The following is a 26001-nucleotide window of genomic DNA, read 5'->3' on the forward strand; positions in this document are numbered from 1 at the left end:
AACAATCTGTGTCTTCTAACTACAAGTTTTTCTGTATGTCACTAGATAGAATTTCTAGAAAAATCCTTAGAAGAAAGCGTCCAACCTGTAACACATCCAGGTACATATTTCGTCAAGAAAATATGCAGTAGCATCTCCAGCAATGACTTCAAAGTTTTGTTTATGGAAAGCCTCTTAAAATTGCTTCGGAAATCCGTCATGACATTTCTAATGATAAAGTTCAGCCATATATTTGAGAATATTAATAGGGTTTAGGAGGAAGCATATGCTCCACTGCAGAGAGAGACAGCGAGAATAAGCTTGACGATCAACTCAACCAAGTCGAATAAGAAGATAGCGAGTAGAGACAGAGGCAGGCGTAGTGGTGTAAGAGTTGAGGTAGTAATTGATGTGTTTGAAGTTGTTGAAGAATCTTGGAACACTTGTGACGCGTGACAATGACGTTTCCCGTGAAGGGAAAAGGCGTATTGCAGCTGCAAATAGGGTCTTTTACGGATTGCATAACCAGCTTAGGTCCTGTAATTTGCAAACGCAAATGAAATTCACTCTATACAAGACGCTGATTCAGTCACGAGACGTGGACGTTAAAGGAAGTAGATCGAAAAGCTTTCGGAGTTTTTGAGCACAAAATACTGCGGACAATTCTCGGTGGGAAACAAGAAAGTGGAGTGTGGCGCAGACGCATGACACAGAGTTGTACAAAGATGCGAATATTGTGAATCGTACAAAATACGGCAGAATTCAGTTGGCTGGACACGTAGTACGAATTTCAGAAGAAAGAACAGTGTTCGCGCCCATCGGACGCTCCGGTGGAAAATGTGCCCCACATTCCCCTACGAGATTGAACAACGCCATTCCAGCTCCCACAAATGTAAACACGGCGACAGCGCAGGACCACTCACCACCGATGATGATTGAGGATGACAGCTGTGAGCGAGCGCGCGTCATCGCGGCGGCACCCAGTTGGACGGACGCCGCTCGTGAGTGACTCGTGAGTACTTTCACCAGCCAGTGCAGCCAGATCGACGGAAGGTTCTAGTGAAGCGCCCTGTACCGTCCAGGGGCTGCATTAAACACTACACGGAATGTGATATCTTTCATTTCATTACAGTCCGACACAGTTTTAATAAACTATATTGAAGTATCACAAACCATCACTTATCTTATATTACAACGGTTCACTTTTTCTTATATCATCTTAACATTATCTGTATTTCTTCACCGAACTACTAGAGACACTTCCAGCTTCTTCTTGACCCGACTACTACGTCCTACCTACAGCTTTTATTTGGACAGTATCTAGAGGTGTCCCACATGGGAGCTCAAGACTTATCCGATGTGCTGCCTGCGTTAACGTTGTCACCGAACTCCCCGACAACTGACCCCGACTGAAGCCAAAGCATCCGTATTTATAGCCTAAATTTCCTAGCAATACCCGAAGAAGTCTCGAAAATTTCTAACGTTGCCCAAACCATCTTGGGCGTGTCCAAAAACCATCGATGCCAAAAATAAAAAAGCTAAAAGTTAAGAACTCTATCTATCCTACTCGTTCTCATCATGGTTACCATCCCCTCCTGACTTGGGCGTGTTTGAACAGAACCTATGAAAATCTTATTCCCAAGTCTAAATCTCCTAGCCACGCCTGACTTGGGCGTTTTTTTTTTTGTTTGAGCAAACCGCTATGAAAATCTTAACACCGAAAACCACGCCTGACTTGGGCGTATCCAAAGTCGACCCCCATCATTGCCATCTTCGTCAACATCATCGTCATTATCATCATCATTATCATCATCATTATCATCATCATCATCATCATTCTTAGCGCCATCATCTTTCGGACTTGGCACCCAATTCTTCAAAACAAAGCAACCGCCTTGTTATTCAAATGTACCCTTGCTTGTGCACAATGACCCCTAGCCGGGCTCGGCCGCGGATGTTCGTTGAAATTATACCCCACATTCTTTTACTCGAAGTCAAAACAAAATCGAGTACAAAACAATTCCGGCGCCCCTATGCCGCCAGTACGATTTCGATTTTCAACATTCCTTTTATGGTTCACCTGGGTTCAAAAATCGAACCAAGTGAAAACAATCACGGCTACCTGAAACCATTCTCGGCAGATACAGTGCCTCGATTTCAAAACCAAAACAATCTAGGCTACCTGAAACCGCGCCTTGATTTCAAAACAAAAACAATTTTGGCTACCTAAAGCCATATGCGGCCAATACGGCGCCTTGATTTTCGCAACATTCTAGCGCGATCGATAGGGTATCCGTTCCATGGCATTCCTATCGACGGCCCACCGAGCGTAATCAGAGCTGCACCAAACCAACCGGACCCAACATGTACGATCATGGAAAACAAAACAAACGCATCGCTGCGCGGTCGCTGCCCCGCGAAACCAGGACACCGTACGGATGTTGTTTTAGTCAACGTCCAGTACGACATTTTAGATCAAAAACAAAACCTTTACAGGTTTACAATTGAGCCTTGGAATCGGTCGCCGACAATCAAACCCAGCGACCATTGACCCACCAAGCATATTGTGGATTTACCGGCTCGACTCCCGTGTTTGAACACGATCGCACCCGGCCATCACCGGGTGCGATGATGGGTCATAAAAACAAAGTCAGTAACGAATGGTATGTTTCCCGTTGCTTCCAATTTACAGCGCGTGAGGTGGGTAGAACCTACCTAGAGCGTAGCTGTTGGTGAAAAATTGAAATAAAAACACACCCAGGCAGCTACTCTAACGGGAGTGTGTGGGGGGGGGGAAATGCATCTTTTTCTTTCACAGTTGAATTGACTTAGAATATCGGAAGGCGTGGGAATATTTAGGCGTTGCATGCCCTCCCACTTAGCGGAGTTTGAACGTGTATAAAATCACGTTCAAATGTAAGGATGTGGGTAAAATGTATCCCCCAAAACTTCATTTAGATGATGACGTTAACGATGATCGTTAATTTTCTAAACTGAAACTGCTAAACTAATCTTTATCTTCCCAGTAAGTGTCTTACAATATTTTCCACTACAGTTGATTGATCTGAATATCCCAAAGAAACTTTAAATTTTGTATTAACCTTCTTACATTCTTCCTCAAGAGATTGACTTCATTGGTACTTGCTGCTGCTCCTCTTGATTCGTCGTAGGGGTTGTTCGTCTACCATTGATTTCTACCTCTTCTTGTTAAATGTCCAGATCAATTGGTTAGTTTCAGGTCTCAGATGAATGGTATCGTTGCTTCTCTGTTGTACTGATTTGTCTTGAAGATGATGTAGTTGATTCTGTTGATGTCGTCTCCTATGGTGACGTGACCATGAAGTTTTGGTATCCGGATATTACCTCGGTTGAATCGTATTTCCCTGCTGGTAATTTCCGCGCTGTCGTTTGCATACAGAAGAACTAGTTTTACTGTTGCTTTCTGTTGTTTCTCGAAAAAGTGTCATAAGTTGCCTTCCGAACTGGATTGTTTATCATTGTCGTTTACGGTGTTGTGGTTGATTACTTATCGCCCGCCTTCTGAATTTTGTTGGTATTGGATCAATCTCAATAGTGATGCGAATATTGTTGTCTTTGACCTGGTGCAAATTGTGGAACTGTTGCACATTCTTTAAAGAGTTTGTAATTAGTTGGCTTAAATTCCAAACCTTTTGATGATGTCGAAATGTTGCATTCCTGGTTATGGTTACTGTTAATTGTTGTTGTAAGAAGCACGGAGTAAGTGCTTTTTCAATGGTGAATGTAATGCGGTTGGTGAACATTACATTATGTCGGTTAATTTGGGAAACTTTGAAGACGTCCTTCTCTCATCATATGTCTGTATGAATTGTTGTTGTTGTTGTTGTTTTTGTTGTTGTTGTTTTGTTGTTGCTGTCGTTGTTGTTGTAGTTTTTCCCGATGCTCTGCATTGTGTTGGTTCATATTAGCAGATTCGCAGATGTACAATAATATTTGTCTCGATGTGCCACCCGAGTTGACCTTGAATCGTCTCCGGTGAAAAATTATGTTCGCTGAATCCTCTCCTCCGCCATACCAGCACCTTTGACCTTCAACTTTCCATCCGATCTGTTATTTCTCGTCTTCGTACCAATTTGACTGTGGTACGTTTTCATAGAGGTACCGTTGAACTGCTCCTCTGGTTGCTCTCGCCGGATGTTGCCTTCTCGTCTTGTCCTCCCGCGTCATCTCTCGAGGAAGTTGTATTTTTAATTCTGTCGAAACCATCGATTTATAAAATATTGATCTACCATGGCAAACTGAACTTTTAGTCTTCATGTAATTATTATTTGTTTTTCTTGTATGTGCAAAATATAACCTTTACAATAGTATTAAAAAAAACTGCACCATTACATTAATCATGCTCTGTTACCGTTACTTTTCTTAATAGTCATAAACTGTTTTTTTTTTTCAAAAACCGTAAAATATTAAAATGTGAGTTGTAGCAATGGAAAGCTTCTGCAGGATCACTATAAACATCTGTATTACCAATTCCAAAAAAATCTCACTGCAGAATTCTCTCCAGTGCGTTTTCTTTCAATTCCTGTTTGCTCCGTTTCCTTTCGCAGGCTCGGCTTGATCGCCTTATTGCTACGACTTCTCCCCCTTACCGAATAAGGTTTTTGGATGGATACCTGTAACGAGACTTAGATCTTGTGTTTAATTCATGATTTGATAAAATATAAATATATTTATGTTAATTTCTAGTTTTTGTTTCTTGACGCCACCTAATGATTCCGAATCTATAAATATTACTTCATTTTTCATTCACATATTATTATTATTATTATTTTTTTGAATTAGTTATTCATTCATCATTTACACTCAACATTCACAAGCATTCTGGGGGGCCCTCCCTTGTCCTCATCATTCAATTTTCATCCGATCTCGTATATACTTTCAAAAATGTTATGTAACATGGCCATTTTATATAGGAGCGTCCTCCGTAGTTTCATTAGGGTCTAAATTGTTTCTAAATTGTTTTTTTTTTGTTTAATCCGTTTTGCTTTATCATTTCAGAGAATAATCGTTCGGTTGTTGTCACTGTTTCTTTTTATTATTAATACTCTCAATCAACAATTTATGTCTTTTGTTTGTTTGTTCAAACCTCATTTATTATGTATCCCATATGTATTAACGTTAAATAGAGCTGCTTCTTTATTCAAGAATCTCTAAAGTTATTATTTTTCTTCTTATACATTCCCCGCTATTGTTACCCGATATACCCCAATGATCCCCTTTCAAGATTACTTTGTATTTCCCATCATATTATTCCCAATATATCAATTGCCCAATTCTTCATTCCCAATTTCTATATACCCTTTTCAAATAATCATTTTGCATAGTTATGTTTCCTCATCCCAAATTACCCCTTTTCAGCTCTTCGGTACATTCAAATCGTTCTTGCATTCAAACTCATGCCGAATTGATGGACGCATTTTTGTTATAATTCAGCTGTACAAAATATCCCGAAACCTTATTTTTATTATCCTGATTCATTCATCATCCTCATTTCTTTATGTCTCTTCATATTCTCATAATTTTTTTTTTTATTTATTGCTATTATCATAATTTTTTATTTTATTTTATTTTATTTTCAATTCCTTTTAAGTTGTTACGATATAATATCAATTAAGTTAATTCGTATGTTCTCCAATCGTTAACCGCTTTGTTGTGAACCTTACTACAATTATATATGTTAATTGTTTATTTAATATAATAATTCAATAAATATTCCTAGCTATCCTACGCAAGCCTCTATCCTAACATATTATTCCTATGGTATTTTTTTAACAATATATTTAGTAACTAATATTTACAAAAATCATTCGTAATTAGGAAATAATTGGATTTTCAATATATACATCAATTTATACATTGACGACTATGCATAGCTAATCAATCATTATACTTTTTTAACCTATTATTGTGGACTTTTTCAAATTTGTTCCCATTTTTAATAATTGTGGTTTGTTCGCTGGGTAGGTCAACTACTGCGTATGGGCCTCTCCATTTACTTTGAAGTTTTTGACCTGTTCCTGTTGGGATTGCTTGTACTAAAACCAATTCGCCCCACATAGGTTGCCATTCTTCGGTTTTCTTGTCATAAATAATTTTACGTTTCTCTTTGGAAATAATCAAATTTCTTTTGGCGTTTTCATGCAAATTTTTAAGAATTTGTTTCATTTCGCAAAAATAGTCATTATATGTTATATCTGAATCTGTTGGAGTGTATATAGAGGTAGGAATCCTTGCCTTTCTTCCATATAAAAGTTCGAACGGACTGTAGCTTGTTGAGCTATTATTTGTAGTATTGTATTCAAAGGTAAAATAATCAAGATGTTGATCCCATTGTTGCGGGTTTTCTCCGACAAATTGTCGCAAATATGTTTTCAATTCTCTGTTTGATCGTTCTACTAGATTTGCTTGTGGGTGATAAGCACTTGTATTGATTTTTTTGATTTTCAAAATTTTGCATGCGTGTTTAAAAAATTTGCTCATGAAATTTGCTCCTTGGTCTGTCACCAGTTCCAACGGAGTACCGAATTTACAAATGAATTTTTCGACAAAAGTTTTGGATACAGTCTCCGCTTCTTGATTGTCCATTGGAGCTACTACCAAAAATCTTGTAAGGTCATCCTGCATAACCAGCGCGTATTTGTTGCCCCATTCGGATTCTGGGAGAACAACAATGTCCATATATAATTTTTCAAATGGCTCGGATGACGTTGTGGTTATTTTTAAAGGAATTTTATTGGATTTACAAATTTTATTTTTCTGGCATGAATCATATTGTTTTACGTAATTTTCGATATCCCTTCTCATGTTTTTCCAATTAAAAATGAGACCAATGCGTTTCCGCATTCGCCTTGCTCCAACATGTCCGCCTAAGGGAGCATCATGAAATTCTCGAAGAATTGTTTCGATATCTTCATTACGTACTTCAGTGCGTTCCGAATCTGCGTTATAAAGGCTTAACGTAATTTGATTTTTCAAAGCTAAAAATTGAATCATCTCAAGTACTTCAAATTGTTTAATCTTTCTGAACGAAATCAAATGAATATTTTTGGACGCTGTTATCGGCGCTTTATTTTGATTGAAGCAGTTGCTAAGTTTGTAAAAGAATGTTTTGGTATTAATCATTGAATTACTTTTGCCTTCCACAATAATTCCGAATAAATTACTATCTGGAATAGAAACAACTCCATCTTCGCAAAAATCTTTCAGTCCATGGGGTAAATCAATAATTTTTGAAATTTCATTAAATGCTGATCTGCTATTCAAAATTACAATGTTACAATCAGCATCTGCACTTTTCAAATTCCTAGAAATTTTCAATCGATTTACATCAGTTGGATTATTCTTGGACATCTCTAAAAATTCATCATATGCGCTTGCCGCAAATGTGTCATTAGTATGTGTGTTATTGCATAAATCGAAAACGTCGGCCATAATGGATTCCTCAACTTCAGCCTCGTCCGATATCGCACTCGTACTTGCTGGAGGTATATTTGACACCTTGTTTATGCCTCGTAGGTCGGAACCCGTGCAATTATTATTTACGCTATCATTCATATAGGTCATCTTTTGCGTTTTTGTTTTGGTTCCCTCGCTTTCATGGTCCCGGTCAGCGATCGCGCCCCCGTTATTGTCGCCAGAAACGGTGTAGTTTTTCATCAGCTGTTTGTTCGCTTGATCGCGGTCGCGGTGTTTTTGGTTGGATACGTTTTCTTGTTCTGCTCTTTTCGTTTGCTGTCGGGTGACCACAGCAATTAATTTCGACCTTGCGGTTTTAATTTCATCGGCTGGATTACTCTGCTCTTCTGATTCATTGTCTGGATTTAGCCTAGAGAGAAAATCCGCTACAACGTTATCCTTTCCTTGTTTGTATCGAATATCGCATTCCAATCCTTGCAATTTCAAACGCAAACGTGTGAGGACTGATGAAGTTTCTTTTAGATGCCATATTGAGATCAATGGTCTATGATCTGTGTAAACAATAAACCTCTGATTGTAGATATAATGACGGAAATAATTCACTGCCCATACTATGGCCAGTAATTCTTTCTCAATTGTATAATATTTTCGTTCTGCTCCAATAAGTCCCCTACTAGCGTAAGCTATGGGTCTGTCAATTGATTTTTCATTCGATAAAACTGCTCCAATAGCGTATTCACTGGCATCTGTCGTTAAAACAAATGTGTCCTTGTAATTTGGTCTCACTAGCAAAGAGTCAGACGTTAAAAAGTTTTTCAATTCTTCAAATGCTTTCTGGCACTCTGGGGTCCAGTTAAATTTTACATTTTTCTTCAATAGATCATTCAGAGGTTTTCGTTTTTCTGCAATTCCTGGTATAAACTTACCATAAAAGTTTACTGTTCCTAGGAATGATCGCACTCCTTTTACAGTTTTTGGTATTGCCATTTCTCGTATAGCCTTAATATTACCATCAAGCGGACGAATACCATTTTTATCAACTGTATGTCCTAAAAATTTCAATTCGGTTTTCAAAATTTGGCATTTTGTTGGTTCAATTTTTAAATTATGTTTACGAAGAGCTTTCAAAACTTTAATCAGATTCTCGTTATGCTCTTGAATTGTTCTTCCAAAAACAATGATATCATCCAAATAAACGATTGCTTTAACATCTTCAATTTCAAATAAAACTGTGTTCATCAGTCTTTGAAAAGTCGAGGGACTGTTTCTAAGCCCCATAGGCATTCTCGTGAATTCAAAATGACCTTTGGGTGTAGAAAATGCAGTTTTTGCAGCATCTCTTGGGTCTATAGGAACTTGATAAAATCCGGATTTCAGATCAATTGTTGAAAAGTATTTGCTATCGCCTAGGCTATCCAATATTTCATTTATTTGTGGAATCGGATATACAAATGGTTTAGTTATCAAATTCAATGCCCTAAAATCTACCACAATTCTATGCTTTTTGTTTCCTTCTTCGTCTAAATCTTTCTTTGGTATGCATAAAACAGGTGCATTCCAAGGACTTTTACTGGGCCTAATAATCCCTTGCCGACGCATTTCTTCAATTTCCTCATTAATTTGTTTCTTTGTTGATTCAGGGAACCTATACTGCCTTTTATTTATTGGCACATTAGTCGTTGTTTCAATTTCATGTACTGCTGCATCTGTTACTGTCAGGTGATCCCCTTTCAAATAAAATACATCACAATATCTTGCCATTATATTTTCCATTGCGTCGTAATTAGCGCTTTTCAAATGCTTCAAATCAATTGTATCTAGCAATTTTTCGATACGATTTTTACCTTGTATTTGTTCATAATTCAAATTATCTATCAAACTTAGATCTTGGTTTGAATCTAAATCCTCCGGCGTATATTGATTCCCGGCCTCTACATTCTTATTGTAACATCCATTATTATAATATTCTTCATCAAAATGTTGATTTATGCATTCCTCGTCTTCATAATACTTCTCATAAAGGCACATATTGCATGAATAATCTTTTTTCGGTACGATTGGCTGTGTAACTATTTCATCATGTATGACTTCATCAATATCAAAATTTACTTGACAGCTTTTGTCATTGTTATCATATTGTATACAATTACTATTATCTTGTAGATCAGTCTGACAAGATTTATCTGATACCATTACGTACTTTGTTGTTGTAATATTGTTAATATTATATTCTACACTATCTGGCTTGCGTAGGGCTATGTAATCAAAGTTCTGGCTAATATATAATGTATGCTGTTTCAAAAATTCTGCTCCTATGATACCATGTACATTTAAGTGGTGAACTAAATAAAATTTTATCTTATACTTAGACTTCCCAATTATTAAACTAACTTCAGTAGATCCGAGCGTTCTTGTTTGACTTCCATTGAATCCCGAAATCAAAAACTTTTCAGATTCAGAATAATCTATGTCTGTTGCTCCGATTCTAGGGGCTGCATCCCATCTTAATATGTTTAGTTGTGAGCCTGTGTCTATCATGTAATTGATTTTTGTGTATGGTCTTTCTACAGTGGGTATATTTAACATAAATTGATTATTGCCCGTCCAATGTATAAATACTTTTTCTTGTGCTGGAATGCATTTATCAAATTGAACCATTTGTTTTTGTGGTATGTTATAACTCTTATTTATGTTTATGGGCATCATTTTCTTATTACTTACAGCATATAAGCGCCTTTCTAAACTATTTTCTGATTGACGGAGTGATCGGACGCAATTAACGAACCTCCGGTTATTTAGTTTTTTCGCTCATCATAGCAAATGTTATTGTTTTGAATTCCCATGTTGCGTTCATCAAAATTTCTGTTGGTCCAATAAGGCATTTGGTAATCACCACGATAAATTTCTTGTTGTCCTAGATATCTATAATTGTTAAAATCTTTTTCATAACCTATTTCGCTCTGGTTGAATCTACTTTTATCGTAATGGAAGTTGTGATCAATACATTGTGGATTACTGAATTTCTGTTTTTCATTTTGTTGCCTGTAAAATTCTGCAGTGTGGGAATCCCTCAATCTCTGCTCGATGCGTTCTTGTTGTTCCACATCGATGCATTCTTCTTGTAGGTAATCTAGCAAATCTTCCAATGAGTCTTCTTTTTTCGTTTTTGCAAAAATTTTCAAATTTATATCTTCCAATCCCGCTAGAAAATGTATTCTTAAATGTCTTTGAGCGTATGACTCAATTGTAGGATCTTTAATATAATCTTTTTCGAATTCATCAATATTCCTCTTAAGTTGAAGAACGCGATCTTTGTAGTTTTTAAAACTTTCACACTTGCCTTGTTCAAGGGTCTCTATTTTATTAAACAGTTCTTCCAAATGTAAACTAATTCCGAATTCTTTTTGGAGATTATCTTTCACTTTATCCCAAGTATTTGCAAGAATGTTTTTAAAGTTTAACGCTGCTGGGCCTTTAAGTTTAGACAGTGCAATTTGAATGAGTACGGTTTCTGCATTTTTCCTTTCACTAGCATCAGTTATCCGTTTTATGGGTTTCAAAAAACAATTTATTTGATATATGAAAGCATCTAATTCACATGCACTACCATGAAATTCTGGAATACACTGTATAGCAAAATTTATTGGAAATTCAAATCTAGCGTTGTTCGCTCCACTATTGTTGACTATTTCATCCATTGTATTAGTGGTCATTTTTATGTTGATATTTTTACTGATTTTTTTTTTCAAATTAACACGACCTTATTATCGCCGGTCTGCTGCATATTTACAAAATTATTATTATTTTTTTGTTTTGATTGATTCCATTCCATTGTAATGCTAGCTTACATCTGAAAATCATGTTTAGTGTAAAATTATGCCCTAAGTTCAAAAGCATAAGGGAGAAAAATACAGTAGAGCTGAAAATATTTTCGATATCCCGAACAAAGCTGGCGATTTTGAATCAACGTTGCTATAACTGATAAAGATTTTTTTTTTTTGAAAGAAAAATGCAAATCTTGTTTTATTTATTGAATATTTTGCTACAATTTAAGGAGATTGTTCCCAACACTCATCAATATCTAATCTGACGAGAAAAAAAAAAAATAATTAGATATTCAAAACATATTACATTCAGCTTCCTATTATTCCTAAAAAGATATTTAAATTTGGTGAATTGTAACTTGAGATATTTAAATTTTAGTAAATTCTAAAAAAAACTTGGTTGCGATTGTCTCGTATAATAAAAAAAAACTGTACTTCTTAGTTTTCTTATTTTAAACACGGTCTCAAAATCAGCACGTAATTATGCATCAATAATTTTAATCGTTAACAGAAGTCCGCGACTTTCCTTTGATTTTGTTAACTAGTGTTTGTTTGTATTTTTGTGTTTGTTCGTATTTTTCATCCACTTGTTCTTCTTGAAATCATTATTCTTGTTATATTTTTCCATTATTTATTAAAAATCACTATGATTTCCTTTTTTTATAAATTTTTGAATAACTTCTTTATTTTTCCCACAACAGTATTTCAATTAAAATGTTTTTGTTCATATCGTAAAAATTTTTCATCATTTCAAACCAACTCACAAAAAATTTAAACCATCTCAAAACACTTAATCATTTAAAAGGTTAATACTCACGATACCATCAAATAATGCAGGCTGAATGATGTCCATTGGTCCAGGCACTCGGTTCCATACACAGGTTGTTGCGTTGCCATTTCCAATTCGGTGCTACGTTGTATTCCACTATCACTTGCGCTGCCACGAATTTCATCTTTTCCATCCAGTCTGTAACATTGTTTTCTTCTCAATTGTTCAAAACTGTTCAATGTTCATGGTTTGCACTAATTCTGACACTGATTTCTTCTTCCAGTCAGAAAATTGGCGTCCCGCTGTTCTAATTGCCGAACAGTTTTTCGCTGTCACCATATGAAGCGCCCTGTACCGTCCAGGGGCTGCATTAAACACTACACGGAATGTGATATCTTTCATTTCATTACAGTCCGACACAGTTTTAATAAACTATATTGAAGTATCACAAACCATCACTTATCTTATATTACAACGGTTCACTTTTTCTTATATCATCTTAACATTATCTGTATTTCTTCACCGAACTACTAGAGACACTTCCAGCTTCTTCTTGACCCGACTACTACGTCCTACCTACAGCTTTTATTTGGACAGTATCTAGAGGTGTCCCACATGGGAGCTCAAGACTTATCCGATGTGCTGCCTGCGTTAACGTTGTCACCGAACTCCCCGACAACTGACCCCGACTGAAGCCAAAGCATCCGTATTTATAGCCTAAATTTCCTAGCAATACCCGAAGAAGTCTCGAAAATTTCTAACGTTGCCCAAACCATCTTGGGCGTGTCCAAAAACCATCGATGCCAAAAATAAAAAAGCTAAAAGTTAAGAACTCTATCTATCCTACTCGTTCTCATCATGGTTACCATCCCCTCCTGACTTGGGCGTGTTTGAACAGAACCTATGAAAATCTTATTCCCAAGTCTAAATCTCCTAGCCACGCCTGACTTGGGCGTTTTTATTTTGTTTGAGCAAACCGCTATGAAAATCTTAACACCGAAAACCACGCCTGACTTGGGCGTATCCAAAGTCGACCCCCATCATTGCCATCTTCGTCAACATCATCGTCATTATCATCATCATTATCATCATCATTATCATCATCATCATCATCATTCTTAGCGCCATCATCTTTCGGACTTGGCACCCAATTCTTCAAAACAAAGCAACCGCCTTGTTATTCAAATGTACCCTTGCTTGTGCACAATGACCCCTAGCCGGGCTCGGCCGCGGATGTTCGTTGAAATTATACCCCACATTCTTTTACTCGAAGTCAAAACAAAATCGAGTACAAAACAATTCCGGCGCCCCTATGCCGCCAGTACGATTTCGATTTTCAACATTCCTTTTATGGTTCACCTGGGTTCAAAAATCGAACCAAGTGAAAACAATCACGGCTACCTGAAACCATTCTCGGCAGATACAGTGCCTCGATTTCAAAACCAAAACAATCTAGGCTACCTGAAACCGCGCCTTGATTTCAAAACAAAAACAATTTTGGCTACCTAAAGCCATATGCGGCCAATACGGCGCCTTGATTTTCGCAACATTCTAGCGCGATCGATAGGGTATCCGTTCCATGGCATTCCTATCGACGGCCCACCGAGCGTAATCAGAGCTGCACCAAACCAACCGGACCCAACATGTACGATCATGGAAAACAAAACAAACGCATCGCTGCGCGGTCGCTGCCCCGCGAAACCAGGACACCGTACGGATGTTGTTTTAGTCAACGTCCAGTACGACATTTTAGATCAAAAACAAAACCTTTACAGGTTTACAATTGAGCCTTGGAATCGGTCGCCGACAATCAAACCCAGCGACCATTGACCCACCAAGCATATTGTGGATTTACCGGCTCGACTCCCGTGTTTGAACACGATCGCACCCGGCCATCACCGGGTGCGATGATGGGTCATAAAAACAAAGTCAGTAACGAATGGTATGTTTCCCGTTGCTTCCAATTTACAGCGCGTGAGGTGGGTAGAACCTACCTAGAGCGTAGCTGTTGGTGAAAAATTGAAATAAAAACACACCCAGGCAGCTACTCTAACGGGAGTGTGTGGGGGGGGGGAAATGCATCTTTTTCTTTCACAGTTGAATTGACTTAGAATATCGGAAGGCGTGGGAATATTTAGGCGTTGCACTAGAATGTTTTATCCGGGAATATTGTGGAACATTCTGGATGCCTTCTGGGGAGCTATATAAGGAGCGCGTCAACTGCGTACGAAGAAACAGTATCATTTGACCCGGCTAACGGTCAAGTAATGTAAAGTTTAAGTAAAAGTTGAAGTGTAATCGAAGTGTAAAAGCGTTTGCGTGGCTTCGACAACGCAAGGTTCGAAGGAATAAAGTGCTTTAGTGTAAAAGTACTTCCCGTGTGTTTTTCTTTCTGCGGAAGGAAAAATCCCCGTTTGAGGCACTGCGGAGTCCCAAACATTTTGGTCCTTCGAGCCGGATCAACGGAGGATTTCTGGTACCCCAGGTCTTGCGAGACTCCATCCCGCCAGAAATCCTAGAGCTTCCCGCTTGAGGCACTGCGGCGCCTCAACATTTGGTCCTTCGAACCGGATCAACGGAGGATTTCTGGTACCCCAGGTCTTGCGAGACTCCATCCCGCCAGGAATCCTAGAGCTACCCGCTTGAGGCACTGCGGCGCCTCAACATTTGGTCCGTCCGAACCGGATACCGTACCTGTGGAGTGGAACCGGCCTACAGTCCCCGGTTCACCATCGAAGCGTCCTTCTGGTCATCGAGGTGACCAGTCGAGGAATCCCTGCCGGTCTGTGGACGATCGGCACCAACGGTGTCTACTTTGCCGCCGGCAAAGACACCATCCCATCGGAGGACTTCTACCGATCGACGAGTCGGTCGGTATCAGCGAAGCTTTCTGCTGGTCGAGGAGCGATCAGTGGAAACGAGACCCTTTCCCCTGGAGGATTTTCCGTCGATCAGCGAGGAGATCGGCACAAGTGCGTCGTTCCCCTGGTCAACGAGGCGACCAGTCGAGGAATCCCTGCCGATCTTTGAACGGTTGGCATCAACGGTGACTTCTTTGCCGCCGGCAAAGACACCACCCATCGGAGGATTTCTACCGATCGACGAGTCGGTCGGTCTCAGCGAAGATTTCTGCTGGTCGAGGAGCGATCAGTGGAAAGGCGACCCTTCCCCCTGGAGGATTTTCCGCCGGTCAGCGAGGAGATCGGCACTAGCGAGTTGTTCCCCTGGTCAACGAGGCGACCAGTCGAGGAATCCCTGTCGATCTGTGGACGATCGGCACCAACGGTGACTTCTTTGCCGCCGGCAAAGACACCATCCCGTCGAAGGAATCCCCCCGATCGACGAGTCGGTCGGTCCTAGCAAGGCGTCCAGCTGGTCATCGAGGAGACCAGCCGAGGAGTTTCGTACCGGTCAACGAGAGATCGGTATCAACGGTCCTTACCGCCGGTGAGGACACCAGCGCATCCAAGAGGCAGTCGACCGCAGCGAAGTGTCCTGCTGGTCATTGAGGCGAGCATCAAGGGTGACATCTTTGCCGCCGGCAAAGACACCAACGAGGAGACTTCCAGCGGATTACCGAGATCGTTGGCCCCAGAAGTGTTTCAGTGGTCAACGAGGCGAGTGTAATTCCCGTCGGTCAGAGGATCGGCATCGGAGTTATCATTCTTGCCGCCGGCAAGACCACCAAGAAGACAAGTGTCTACCGGTTAGCGAGCCTTGCGATCGGTAGCGTCAAAGCCTTCTGCTGATCAAGAAGATATTAGTGGAAGCGGGACAGCCCCCGCTAGACACCAACGAGAAGATCACCGGTCAGTGAGGCGTTCGTCCCTGACAAATCGATCCCCTGGTCAACAAGGCGACCAGCCGACGATTTCCGCCGGTAAAGTAGATCGGCACCGTCGGTGAATTCTTGCGTGAGCACCGAAAAGAGGACTTATCGACCAACCACCGACCGTAGTAGTGAAAATGAGACACCATACACCGGAATTTGAGGCACCCGCCATGCATGAGACACAGCTGCTCATCCATCTCCGTGAGCAGGTCTCGCGGAAGACCCGGCACATCTTGGGAAACCTGGTCGAGGCAGAGCACGACCCGTCGAAGATGACATCATCGCTCCTGCGGGTGTACGAGAAGAAGCTAGGCACGTACTACCAGGAGTACGCCAAGCTTCACCAGGAGATCTTGGATCGCATCCCGACATCGGAGTTCGAGGATCAGGGTGACCTGGAGATGGACTTCTACCGGTTGCACACCGAAGCGCTGCTAAGGATAGAACAGCTATCCGCGAGCTTGGCTGGTGAGTACGAACTCAGCAAGAGTGAGCGCCGTGTTTTGGAAAGCTTCCAAAGCAGGCAGCGATCAGAACCTGCTCCGGAGGAGCTCTCAGGCCGGTCCAACGTGAAACCGCTACATCACGTTGCGACAACCGTCAGCAATATGGAGTCCGCTCAGGAAGAGCGCTCTTATTGGTCCAGTGTGACGCCAACAAATCACACTGTGACACCTACCCAGCATCCAGCCAAGTCGCAATCGAGAGAGTGCCGAGCTTTTGGTAGCCTCCATAACTGGCATCAGGTGAAGTCCGTCTCAGAAGAACTCTACGACTCATCCAGTCTAGAGCCGCCGGCAATCTCTGAGACGTCCAAGGACGAACCGAACAACATTTACGGGGAACACGATAGGTCGTCCTGTACGAAGGAACCGCGGCACACGACGAGATGTGGCCGAACAAGCACTGAAGATCGACAAGGCGTGGATTGGAAGCGGACTTCCCTCCGGACAGAGTTAACACCTACGAAGCAATCCAACCGATCCTGTGTGCAGCAATCGAGTGGCACTACGATACCCGTCCAGGCAACCCAACCAGTTAGAGAGGATTGGAGACCTTCTGCAAGAACACCATGGATTCACCACCAATCGCAGTGTGGTCGCAAGGAGCTCTCCGACGCGTTCGGAGTAGAACCGTCGATTCAAGGAGTTCGATCACACAGCAAGCCCGCCAGTATCCGGAACCATCGCCAGTGGGAGTCCGCTCGGGAGGAGCACTCCGACTCATCATGTGACACTGCTGAGTCTGATGGATCAGCAGCCCCTGGTCTACTGCATGAAGTGGATCATCAACACCGCTTGGAGTGCGCTAAGGAGGAACACTCCCGACAACCAAGTGTGGAACCACATCCAATCGTCCATTCTACGAGATCCGTTGAGCATCTGAAATCCGCTCAGAAGGAGCATTCCAAGCCAACCAGTACCGAGCAGCAGCTACGTCATGTGGATTCCAGCATAGGGACAGTGACAGTGACAGCCGTGGAGTACCCAGAGCTTGCTCAGGAGAAGCTCTCTGGTCCGTCCAGTGTGGAACATCCCGTTCACACTGCAACTTTCGACGAAGGATCCGCTTTCACCCCTAGAATGCAGACAAAGTCGTCTGTAATGGATATGACGAAACCCTCTTCATGTACCATCGAGTCCACGACAAGCACGAGAGAGTCAGAGCCCGCTCAGGAGGAGCTCTCTGATTTGTCCAGCGAAGAATACCCTCTGCGCGCTGCGACATCCGCCGTGGAACCAGAGTCCACTCGAAAGGAGCACTCCACGCCGTGCAGTGGTGATCTACCAGATTCCACTGCAGAAAGGCCGAATCACGTGAAGAACGCTCAGGATGAGCAGTTCTCGCTATCGTACGTAAAGCCATTGTGTGGTGCTATAGCTGCAAATCGAGATATAATTCTTGACAAACCGAGTCTGCTGTTGGACGAAAAGCCATCGTTTGCGACAGTTTTCAACCAAGTGGAGTCCGTTCAGGTCGAACACTCCAAGCTGTCATCGTATGTGAAAACACTGGCAAACCCGGCGGTGTTTTCTAATGAGTCAGAGTTGGAGACCATGGAGTGTGGAACTCTGGACAGCGTGAAGTTAGCTCCAGATGTGTCCGTAAGCGCAGTCTCTACCAGCAACTGCAAGACGGAGAAGTTCCGTAAAATGCAAAGGCTGAAGGCCACAAAAAAGTGGCACACCAAGCCAGCAAAACCACCACCAAAGACTATTGCGGACGATTCGAGATCTGCTCGAGTTGATGAGTATACCTGTGCGAAAGGTTGCTCAGAAACATCCATCGAACAGCTCTGCCCAGTCAATGATGAACACGTTGGATTATCCGATCTGAAGACGTATTGTGTCAAATTGCCCATCGAGAGTCGCCATCAACCAACACGACGAGAACGGAGTTTGGGAAAGATACCGAAGCGGCAACTACTGCTTCAAATGCATTGTAGAGAAGACAACTGGCCGTTGCTTCGACAAGAGTGCTTCCAGCCCGGGGGCAGTATGTTCGCGCCCATCGGACGCTCCGGTGGAAAATGTGCCCCACATTCCCCTACGAGATTGAACAACGCCATTCCAGCTCCCACAAATGTAAACACGGCGACAGCGCAGGACCACTCACCACCGATGATGATTGAGGATGACAGCTGTGAGCGAGCGCGCGTCATCGCGGCGGCACCCAGTTGGACGGACGCCGCTCGTGAGTGACTCGTGAGTACTTTCACCAGCCAGTGCAGCCAGATCGACGGAAGGTTCTAGAATGTTTTATCCGGGAATATTGTGGAACATTCTGGATGCCTTCTGGGGAGCTATATAAGGAGCGCGTCAACTGCGTACGAAGAAACAGTATCATTTGACCCGGCTAACGGTCAAGTAATGTAAAGTTTAAGTAAAAGTTGAAGTGTAATCGAAGTGTAAAAGCGTTTGCGTGGCTTCGACAACGCAAGGTTCGAAGGAATAAAGTGCTTTAGTGTAAAAGTACTTCCCGTGTGTTTTTCTTTCTGCGGAAGGAAAAATCCCCGTTTGAGGCACTGCGGAGTCCCAAACATTTTGGTCCTTCGAGCCGGATCAACGGAGGATTTCTGGTACCCCAGGTCTTGCGAGACTCCATCCCGCCAGAAATCCTAGAGCTTCCCGCTTGAGGCACTGCGGCGCCTCAACATTTGGTCCTTCGAACCGGATCAACGGAGGATTTCTGGTACCCCAGGTCTTGCGAGACTCCATCCCGCCAGGAATCCTAGAGCTACCCGCTTGAGGCACTGCGGCGCCTCAACATTTGGTCCGTCCGAACCGGATACCGTACCTGTGGAGTGGAACCGGCCTACAGTCCCCGGTTCACCATCGAAGCGTCCTTCTGGTCATCGAGGTGACCAGTCGAGGAATCCCTGCCGGTCTGTGGACGATCGGCACCAACGGTGTCTACTTTGCCGCCGGCAAAGACACCATCCCATCGGAGGACTTCTACCGATCGACGAGTCGGTCGGTATCAGCGAAGCTTTCTGCTGGTCGAGGAGCGATCAGTGGAAACGAGACCCTTTCCCCTGGAGGATTTTCCGTCGATCAGCGAGGAGATCGGCACAAGTGCGTCGTTCCCCTGGTCAACGAGGCGACCAGTCGAGGAATCCCTGCCGATCTTTGAACGGTTGGCATCAACGGTGACTTCTTTGCCGCCGGCAAAGACACCACCCATCGGAGGATTTCTACCGATCGACGAGTCGGTCGGTCTCAGCGAAGATTTCTGCTGGTCGAGGAGCGATCAGTGGAAAGGCGACCCTTCCCCCTGGAGGATTTTCCGCCGGTCAGCGAGGAGATCGGCACTAGCGAGTTGTTCCCCTGGTCAACGAGGCGACCAGTCGAGGAATCCCTGTCGATCTGTGGACGATCGGCACCAACGGTGACTTCTTTGCCGCCGGCAAAGACACCATCCCGTCGAAGGAATCCCCCCGATCGACGAGTCGGTCGGTCCTAGCAAGGCGTCCAGCTGGTCATCGAGGAGACCAGCCGAGGAGTTTCGTACCGGTCAACGAGAGATCGGTATCAACGGTCCTTACCGCCGGTGAGGACACCAGCGCATCCAAGAGGCAGTCGACCGCAGCGAAGTGTCCTGCTGGTCATTGAGGCGAGCATCAAGGGTGACATCTTTGCCGCCGGCAAAGACACCAACGAGGAGACTTCCAGCGGATTACCGAGATCGTTGGCCCCAGAAGTGTTTCAGTGGTCAACGAGGCGAGTGTAATTCCCGTCGGTCAGAGGATCGGCATCGGAGTTATCATTCTTGCCGCCGGCAAGACCACCAAGAAGACAAGTGTCTACCGGTTAGCGAGCCTTGCGATCGGTAGCGTCAAAGCCTTCTGCTGATCAAGAAGATATTAGTGGAAGCGGGACAGCCCCCGCTAGACACCAACGAGAAGATCACCGGTCAGTGAGGCGTTCGTCCCTGACAAATCGATCCCCTGGTCAACAAGGCGACCAGCCGACGATTTCCGCCGGTAAAGTAGATCGGCACCGTCGGTGAATTCTTGCGTGAGCACCGAAAAGAGGACTTATCGACCAACCACCGACCGTAGTAGTGAAAATGAGACACCATACACCGGAATTTGAGGCACCCGCCATGCATGAGACACAGCTGCTCATCCATCTCCGTGAGCAGGTCTCGCGGAAGACCCGGCACATCTTGGGAAACCTGGTCGAGGCAGAGCACGACCCGTCGAAGATGACATCATCGCTCCTGCGGGTGTACGAGAAGAAGCTAGGCACGTACTACCAGGAGTACGCCAAGCTTCACCAGGAGATCTTGGATCGCATCCCGACATCGGAGTTCGAGGATCAGGGTGACCTGGAGATGGACTTCTACCGGTTGCACACCGAAGCGCTGCTAAGGATAGAACAGCTATCCGCGAGCTTGGCTGGTGAGTACGAACTCAGCAAGAGTGAGCGCCGTGTTTTGGAAAGCTTCCAAAGCAGGCAGCGATCAGAACCTGCTCCGGAGGAGCTCTCAGGCCGGTCCAACGTGAAACCGCTACATCACGTTGCGACAACCGTCAGCAATATGGAGTCCGCTCAGGAAGAGCGCTCTTATTGGTCCAGTGTGACGCCAACAAATCACACTGTGACACCTACCCAGCATCCAGCCAAGTCGCAATCGAGAGAGTGCCGAGCTTTTGGTAGCCTCCATAACTGGCATCAGGTGAAGTCCGTCTCAGAAGAACTCTACGACTCATCCAGTCTAGAGCCGCCGGCAATCTCTGAGACGTCCAAGGACGAACCGAACAACATTTACGGGGAACACGATAGGTCGTCCTGTACGAAGGAACCGCGGCACACGACGAGATGTGGCCGAACAAGCACTGAAGATCGACAAGGCGTGGATTGGAAGCGGACTTCCCTCCGGACAGAGTTAACACCTACGAAGCAATCCAACCGATCCTGTGTGCAGCAATCGAGTGGCACTACGATACCCGTCCAGGCAACCCAACCAGTTAGAGAGGATTGGAGACCTTCTGCAAGAACACCATGGATTCACCACCAATCGCAGTGTGGTCGCAAGGAGCTCTCCGACGCGTTCGGAGTAGAACCGTCGATTCAAGGAGTTCGATCACACAGCAAGCCCGCCAGTATCCGGAACCATCGCCAGTGGGAGTCCGCTCGGGAGGAGCACTCCGACTCATCATGTGACACTGCTGAGTCTGATGGATCAGCAGCCCCTGGTCTACTGCATGAAGTGGATCATCAACACCGCTTGGAGTGCGCTAAGGAGGAACACTCCCGACAACCAAGTGTGGAACCACATCCAATCGTCCATTCTACGAGATCCGTTGAGCATCTGAAATCCGCTCAGAAGGAGCATTCCAAGCCAACCAGTACCGAGCAGCAGCTACGTCATGTGGATTCCAGCATAGGGACAGTGACAGTGACAGCCGTGGAGTACCCAGAGCTTGCTCAGGAGAAGCTCTCTGGTCCGTCCAGTGTGGAACATCCCGTTCACACTGCAACTTTCGACGAAGGATCCGCTTTCACCCCTAGAATGCAGACAAAGTCGTCTGTAATGGATATGACGAAACCCTCTTCATGTACCATCGAGTCCACGACAAGCACGAGAGAGTCAGAGCCCGCTCAGGAGGAGCTCTCTGATTTGTCCAGCGAAGAATACCCTCTGCGCGCTGCGACATCCGCCGTGGAACCAGAGTCCACTCGAAAGGAGCACTCCACGCCGTGCAGTGGTGATCTACCAGATTCCACTGCAGAAAGGCCGAATCACGTGAAGAACGCTCAGGATGAGCAGTTCTCGCTATCGTACGTAAAGCCATTGTGTGGTGCTATAGCTGCAAATCGAGATATAATTCTTGACAAACCGAGTCTGCTGTTGGACGAAAAGCCATCGTTTGCGACAGTTTTCAACCAAGTGGAGTCCGTTCAGGTCGAACACTCCAAGCTGTCATCGTATGTGAAAACACTGGCAAACCCGGCGGTGTTTTCTAATGAGTCAGAGTTGGAGACCATGGAGTGTGGAACTCTGGACAGCGTGAAGTTAGCTCCAGATGTGTCCGTAAGCGCAGTCTCTACCAGCAACTGCAAGACGGAGAAGTTCCGTAAAATGCAAAGGCTGAAGGCCACAAAAAAGTGGCACACCAAGCCAGCAAAACCACCACCAAAGACTATTGCGGACGATTCGAGATCTGCTCGAGTTGATGAGTATACCTGTGCGAAAGGTTGCTCAGAAACATCCATCGAACAGCTCTGCCCAGTCAATGATGAACACGTTGGATTATCCGATCTGAAGACGTATTGTGTCAAATTGCCCATCGAGAGTCGCCATCAACCAACACGACGAGAACGGAGTTTGGGAAAGATACCGAAGCGGCAACTACTGCTTCAAATGCATTGTAGAGAAGACAACTGGCCGTTGCTTCGACAAGAGTGCTTCCAGCCCGGGGGCAGTATGTTCGCGCCCATCGGACGCTCCGGTGGAAAATGTGCCCCACATTCCCCTACGAGATTGAACAACGCCATTCCAGCTCCCACAAATGTAAACACGGCGACAGCGCAGGACCACTCACCACCGATGATGATTGAGGATGACAGCTGTGAGCGAGCGCGCGTCATCGCGGCGGCACCCAGTTGGACGGACGCCGCTCGTGAGTGACTCGTGAGTACTTTCACCAGCCAGTGCAGCCAGATCGACGGAAGGTTCTAGAATGTTTTATCCGGGAATATTGTGGAACATTCTGGATGCCTTCTGGGGAGCTATATAAGGAGCGCGTCAACTGCGTACGAAGAAACAGTATCATTTGACCCGGCTAACGGTCAAGTAATGTAAAGTTTAAGTAAAAGTTGAAGTGTAATCGAAGTGTAAAAGCGTTTGCGTGGCTTCGACAACGCAAGGTTCGAAGGAATAAAGTGCTTTAGTGTAAAAGTACTTCCCGTGTGTTTTTCTTTCTGCGGAAGGAAAAATCCCCGTTTGAGGCACTGCGGAGTCCCAAACATTTTGGTCCTTCGAGCCGGATCAACGGAGGATTTCTGGTACCCCAGGTCTTGCGAGACTCCATCCCGCCAGAAATCCTAGAGCTTCCCGCTTGAGGCACTGCGGCGCCTCAACATTTGGTCCTTCGAACCGGATCAACGGAGGATTTCTGGTACCCCAGGTCTTGCGAGACTCCATCCCGCCAGGAATCCTAGAGCTACCCGCTTGAGGCACTGCGGCGCCTCAACAAACAGCAAAAACAATATTCAGCAGGGAATCAGCTAGAGGGCGGTGACATCGTGTGCGGCCGCGAACGCGCTGACTGCACGCGGTTGAAGATCCCTACACCTTCGGGGAAACTGGAGGAACATCGCCCAAGACCGACGAAGGCGATGCTCTACTATACGCTCGGCGTTGGAGTAAAGTTACTTTGTAGCCAACAAGGTAAGGTAAGGTTATAGGATTTTATATCAAAACGCCTCTACGAATTTCCAAAATAATACCAACATGAGTACCTCTATGAGTCATGGATGGGGAATGTCATGGAATTCAATGAAAAAAATGTCATGACATTTTCCAATTTCCATCACTTTTACATCACCAATCCATAATGCAAAATTAATGATGTCGTTGATGAACATTTCTTACTAGGGACCAGGGTGCAAAATGTTCATAGTCATTGACTGAAAACAGCACGAATTTGAATGATTCTGCAATGAATATTCAAAAAAAATCCTTTTTCGCTCTCCCCCTTCACACAGTCAGTCAATTCGTAGTCATTAAATATGAAGCCGATCAAGAAACATCTTCATAATTACCTACGTTTATGGCTACAATTCCTTCCAAAAACACTCCACAACAATCAAATGGGAAAACCTCTGTGCAAAACATCGTTAAATGTAATCGAAACTTTAATATTTTTTTTTGTAAGATGTTTACAAATATTCATTGACTTTCATTCAGTTGACAAACGAGTATCGAGCAGCTGAATATGAATATGTAGGCAAGTGAATGAAAATTACCGCACGATGAACTTCAGCTCATCTGCTCGAAAATTTTGCGCCCTGCTAGGGACAGAGAAATTGGGAAATAACAAAATTACACCTTTATGACATTTCCCATCTCTGCCAGGAATACTTTTATGATTTTTTTTTGGAATACATCCAAAAATTCTCCAGAGCTGCTCCAAGATTTCTCCAGAAATACTTCTTCTTCTTTTTGATTGCTCTACGTCTCCAATGGAACTTGGCCTGCCTTGCTTAAACTTAGTGTTGCTTGAGCACTTCCACAGTTATCAATTGAAGGGTTTTCTTTGCCTGCCATTGCATGAATTTGTACATTGTGTGGCAGGTACAATGATACACTATGCCCAGGCAGTCGAGAAAATCTCACCAAATGGAACGGGAATCGATCCCGCCGTCTCCGGATTGGCGATCCGTAGCCTTAACCACTAGGCTAACTGGAGACCCCGATACCCCCGTTGTTTATTTGGAGATGTGTTTAATGATTTCTTCAGGTATTCGTTCAGGGATTATTCAAAATATCTTGTGGAAGTTTTCCCGGGGGTAGATCATCTTGAGACCCACGCTTTAATACTTCCCTTCCTTAGAAAGAGCTCACATTTTGTGAAATTCTCGGGCATTTCTTTACAAATTTCTTCAGTAAGGGAGCGTCCACAAATTACGTCACGCTTTGAGGGGGTGTTCAGCAAAGTGTGACGACCCATACAAAAATTTTGGAGGTCCCATACAAAAAGTGTGACGTAATTTATGGACGTTTCCTAATACCCTTGGAATTTTTCCAGCTCTCCGTGGTATAAATCTAGTAAGACACTCAAATATACCAGCACAAAAACGTTCACAGATTTCATCAAGAATACGTTATTTTATTTTTACAGGAAAACCTCCAAGGTTTCCCCAGGAGACTATCCAAATTTTTCTCCAAAAAAACGGTTTTTTTCTGAAATTTCTCTAATTATTCATCAGAGATATCCAACTCAAGACTTTTTGAGATTCTCGTAGATAGTCCTTTGTTACAAAATGGCGCAGGAGATTCACTAATAAAAATAAATATAAAAAATCGTCTAGCATTACCTCTAGATTGTAATACCACTTTTTCAAGAAAAATATTTTGGCAGGAAATTCTTTAAACATTTATACGTATTGAGAGGATTGTTCAGTAATTGAATAGGTCGTAGTTTTTCGTGTTTGCAACTAAGGTTTTCTGGTGATTTTAGTACCAGCCACGTGTTCCCAGGAGATTGAGACCCACATGGAGGCGCATGGTTGTTAATGTCCACGCTATCCATGTTAATATGACGACCAGTGCATTCGATCAATCATAGCCATCATTCGCTTGGCAGCCAGGAGCAGTGTCAGTGCAGTGGGTGCGCATTTTTTTTCTACAGTTCCAATGAATTATTGACCTCCTACTGCCATCATCAATCGCCACCACCACCACCATCAACCTGGCGAGTGGAAGAAAGCAATTTCCTTGCACCCGGACTGGGGGGCTATGACAGTGCAGTGCAGTAGTACGATGCGAGGATGCGAGTGCAGTGATACCCTTCGGGGTATGCAGCAGTCCCACCCTGCTGCTGCTGCTCCAAACACAGTTGCAAAACTCCGAGTTGTCGATGCACCGCACGTGGAAGAAAGCACTCCCAGGGACTGGCTGATCTGTGTGTA

The 26001-nt window shown here is 43.8% G+C and overlaps 1 protein-coding gene and 1 long non-coding RNA gene across 3 annotated transcripts in view; both read right to left on the reverse strand.

Annotated features, from left to right (window-relative positions):
• Positions 1-26001, reverse strand: part of LOC109407612 (solute carrier organic anion transporter family member 5A1) — a 264098-nt gene that overhangs the window by 78204 nt on the left and 159893 nt on the right. The gene's annotated exons all lie outside the window — the stretch shown is intronic.
• Positions 1119-6714, reverse strand: LOC134287686 (uncharacterized). Its single transcript, XR_009997452.1, has 2 exons — positions 2206-6714; positions 1119-2161 (listed from the first exon to the last, which is right to left on the reverse strand). It is a non-coding gene; the product is annotated as an uncharacterized LOC134287686 (long non-coding RNA).

Source organism: Aedes albopictus, chromosome 2 (genome assembly GCF_035046485.1).
Source record: "Aedes albopictus strain Foshan chromosome 2, AalbF5, whole genome shotgun sequence".
NCBI lineage: Eukaryota > Metazoa > Arthropoda > Insecta > Diptera > Culicidae > Aedes > Aedes albopictus.